This window comes from Halyomorpha halys, unplaced genomic scaffold (genome assembly GCF_000696795.3).
Source record: "Halyomorpha halys isolate HHAL.00 unplaced genomic scaffold, Hhal_1.1 Scaffold45.1, whole genome shotgun sequence".
NCBI lineage: Eukaryota > Metazoa > Arthropoda > Insecta > Hemiptera > Pentatomidae > Halyomorpha > Halyomorpha halys.
Genome location: NW_027113993.1, coordinates 208,520 through 213,225, shown reverse-complemented (window position 1 = coordinate 213,225; position 4,706 = coordinate 208,520). Strand labels below are relative to the sequence as shown.

The window sequence follows — 4,706 nt, the reverse complement described above, 5'->3', positions numbered from 1 at the left end:
ATATAATACGAAGGTAAAAAATAATCATAAACCTTTTGATTTATAGTTTTCTACTAACATAAGCTTGCATTGAAAATTCAAATTATTATTTCAAGCAACTTTCCGTTTTCAAAAAATCCATATTTAGTCGATTTTTTATGTGGCTATATAATTTAGAAAATGAATGTAACAGGTTCCAATTCATAAAGACACATTTCATCATTTCAGATTAATAGTATTTGACAGTTTTAAGTATTTTGGAACCATTATATAATATATTTGGTAACATTTAGGCTCTATAAATAAAGCCAATTGTATTAGTTTCTAAATACAACTTATAAGAGTTACTAAGTATAAGCACTATAATTTTCGTTTCAACTGTGGAAGCATATTAGTGATATTATTTTTGTTTTTATATCTTTTATTGAATAATACATTCTGCCACACTCAAGGACAATATGAATTAGGATGTAAGTTCACAATCATACTACATATACACATTAACTAAAACTAAAGGAAATAAATAATAATAATAAAAATATTCAATAAAATAATTAAGTATAATCTAAAATGGATAAATAAAATTATATGCATCATAAATAAACATAGGTGGATAACAGAATTAAATAATATAAAATAAAATAAAATTTAAATCTGTATCGCTACAACCCATGAAGGGCCAGTGGTTCAGAACTTTGTAAAGAAGTACTGTTACTAGACCAACGGTTGTGCAAGGAGGTGATTCGGTCAGAATCACTCTCGACCGCCAGATTTTTACCCAATTTAAGAGGCTTGGTGGACCCCAGGAGGGTTCCAGAACCCAGAATAGAAAATAAAAGAGTTAGTAAATGCACAAAAGACAAGTAAGTGCAATTGTACCAAGCACAAATCACTAGAATAATTGCATTAGTTATACTTTATTATAAAACAGGGCCCTGGTGTTTAATAATTTATTTAATATTTTAATCTATTTTAATAATCTATTTAATAATTTATTTTACTTTAAGTTAAAACATCCTTTCTTTCCTATTTCTTATTTTATTATCATTTAATTTATATATTTGTAAATTAAATTAAATTTGCCATTGCCTAAAAATGTGGTAGAAAATAATATTACACAATAAAAGAAAAAAAACAAACTTTTTATTATTAAATTGGATCAGTCTGTAAAATAAACAAAACAGGAGAATTGCTTAACTACAATAAATAACATTAAATATAGTTTTCTAAAATAAAAATAAATACAATTTTAATATTTGATTCGGTCCATAGAACCTTATTGTCAATCTGTAATTAATTATGTTATTCTTAATTTAAAACAAATTTGATCCTTTTTTTCTCTCAACCTTTATTGTTTAAAATTTTTTCAACGTTTCGACCCTCAGGCCATTCTCAAGGATACCACTTACAAAAAGGTTTTTTATTATTTTTATATATCAATCAAAAAAAAAAAAAAATTTTGTAAGTGGTATCCTTGAGAATGGCCTGAGGGTGGAAACGTTGGAAAAATTTTAAAGAATAAAGGTTGAGAGAAAAAAAAAGGATCAAATTTGTTTTAAATTAAGAATAAACTAAACCACTCTCAAACAAGCATATACAAAATAATTAAATTAATTATGTGTTTAACTTTAGATAATAAAATAACAAACATTTTAGGTATGTTTGCAATAGCCAAGCAAAATGGTGTCAGAATACAAAAACGGTTATGTTCTTCACCTAAATGAGTAGGTTAGTTGTCATGTCTTTCCTCGAAGGTATTAATCATCCGGGTATTTTCGGTTACCAAATAAGGACAATAAAGGATATCTTGAGCTACATGACCTCAAGGGGGTGCTAAGAATCGGTCCAGGACATATTGTGATCCTTGAGTAGGAACAAGGTTGCGCTGATACAAGGATCCAACCTAATATAGTAAACTAGCAGGAGGCCAATGGGTCAGTGGGAGATGGCCTTGAGTGCACTTCTTCGTCTCTCCTTGCTCACAACTTTCTTATTGTCTCCTTTTATGGCTTATATTAGAGCAGGGTGTCTAGAAAATCGAACCTTTATAGTTCGGCATCCGAAAGAAATAATTGAAATTTTACTCATAATAAAAAAAAAAAAAATCATAAATCTCATGTATGGATAAATAAATTAGAATTCACAGAATCGGTAACAGACTAACCATAACAGCCGATTTCAACAATTAGAAGTTATTAAAATGTCCAAAAAAAAGGTCTAAACGTAATTAATTTTTCAAAAATGTTCAATTTACAGAAAACATAGAACTATGGTATTTAATTTCAACTAGGTCATATCCTGTAAGTCTGAAAGAGCTTAAATGCCAAAGTTCCTCTGAAGTACCTCTAATTTTGTTTGTTTTAAACATTTAATCTTCTCCAATTGTTAACAGTATAAAAAACAATATATATAAAACATGAATAAATTTGATAATTAACTAAAGTAGACTTAAAATTAGATGTAGTGAATGAAAGTATTCTTTCTTATTTTAATTTCTCTATTTATTGATTCATAAACAAGGTTTCGGAGCTATCACCCCAAATTTTCTATAGACCAAAAATAAATAAATAAATTTAAATTAGGAAGAGTACTTCCATTCCCTACATCTAATTATATTAATGAAACTCATCCAATAAGAACCTATAACACTAAAGTAGAGATTTATTGAATTATGACCGCATCTTCCTTTTATAAAGAAATAAAATGTTTTCGTGTTTCTATTGCTCCAAAGATAAAATCTTATTTTTTTGGTTATTGTGACACCAAATGGGAAACATGAAAACAGTTTACTCAACATATATAGAGTTTAGGCAGTTAGAGGCATTACCATTAAAGTGAGAAAGTTGTGAGATGAACAAGATTTTTTAAATTTCATTTTATCTTCATTGTGTACATCTTTATTTGGTGGAAATTTGACGTTTTTAATCTCTCTCTCTCTCTCTCTCTCCCCCCCTCTCCCTCCTGAATTTGATGATCTCAAAATCACATTTTTCAGTTGAAGAACCATAATAATCACCATCCAATGGTGTCACCAAATATTTCAATCCAATGGTGTTATTAAATATTTGAATGAATTTATATTGGTGCAGTATTTATTTTTATTTTTTTCAAGGCGAAAAAATGGTATATTTGAATGAATTGAGGTAATATGTAAATACATTTTTATTTGTTTATTTTATTTATTTTTTTGTTTGACCTCTTATAAATACTTCTTCAACGCGGAAAAATGGTGATGATTAGTGACTATGAAGGTAAATTGTTCTTCAGCAGCTCTTCATCGAAAAGCAGCCATCCGTCAAGATGGAAGGGTTGGGCCGAGCATATCTTGGCTAGTTCGTTCCCATCCTATTTTTACGCGGCCTAGAAATATACTCCCGGCTACTCCTCTGTTCTGACCCACTTTGTGGCGAGAAAATTTCTTCTAATGCACTCTGTCTTTTTAATTTATATCTTTAATATTTAATATATAGTAATTTTTATTAATGCTTCTCTTATAAGCGTTTTATTTTAAATTGGTGGTAAAATGAGTTATATGTTTGTCGTTATTAAAAAAAAATCGTTCCAGCTTAGCTAAAATACATGGCATCATCAAACTAATTAAAAAATCAAAATTATCCCCAACAAACGAAATGATACTCTATAAATCTGTACTGAGACCTATATTAACAAAAGTCTGTTCCTTATAGAGCTTCTCTAATATAACCAACTTCAAAATATACAAGTATTCCAAAACTAATCCCTAAGAATTGTTAAAAAACTATTTATCTAATACAAAAATAATTAAGATGAATTCAGAACTAAATATAGGCACCGTATATATTGTTGCAGTTGGGATGGGTAGAAATCATGAGTTAATTTGTATGTATATTGACACATATTCTTGGTCACTATTAAAATTAAATGAGTTTTAATTAATTTGAAATGAACTATAAAAGCTAAAGCTCTCTAACTAAAACTCATGTTAATAAATGTACACCAATGCTAATACGGCTTAGCAGTAAATATAATAAATTTAAAAATATCTATTGACTTCAGTATTTTATATACTTTATAATTATGATTTTTCCAATTTTTGGATTGAATTTTCATTACATCATCGATCAATCATTTAAAAAAAATTATAGCATATTTTTAATTTTTCTTTTAATATATATGAATGTTATTTACTTATATTTCCAAGAGCGAACTGCAGTTATATGATAATTAGTTTGCTTGTCAAGAGTTTATCGCTCATATCTTGCATAATCTGCTCAACTCATAAATGCCATTCATATCTTATCCTCGGAACTCTTTTCGCAATTTCAAATCTCTTTTGTTAATTAATGTAAGATTTTTTTTTAATTTTAACTGTCACTTTCTGACCATGAGTAGGAATTTACGTATTTGCGTAAGATAAAGCATAAGACAAAAAAGAAAAATAATAATTTTTTTAGTGATGTATAAAATTTATCTTTCCAATTGAAGCAAACATTACTTTTAATAGCTTATTGTTAATTTAACTTCAAATATTCATGAATATCCTAAAATTTAAAATTATTCAGTAATAGTTAGTTCATTTTGAGTAGCTATTTTGCTTGTGATAAAATTCTTCAAAGAAATAAAATATTTTTTTAGTTTATGTTGTTTACAGGCACTGAAAAGGATAATTTATTTATTTTTATTTCAAAAATTATTTCTATTACTTAACATTAGAAATAAAATATTTTTTTAGTTTATGTTCTAATATT

General features: G+C 27.2%; 1 protein-coding gene across 1 annotated transcript in view; it reads right to left on the bottom strand.

The window, feature by feature from the left end:
• Positions 1-4,706, bottom strand: part of LOC106689011 (uncharacterized) — a 107,664-nt gene that overhangs the window by 76,413 nt on the left and 26,545 nt on the right. The window lies entirely within an intron of this gene.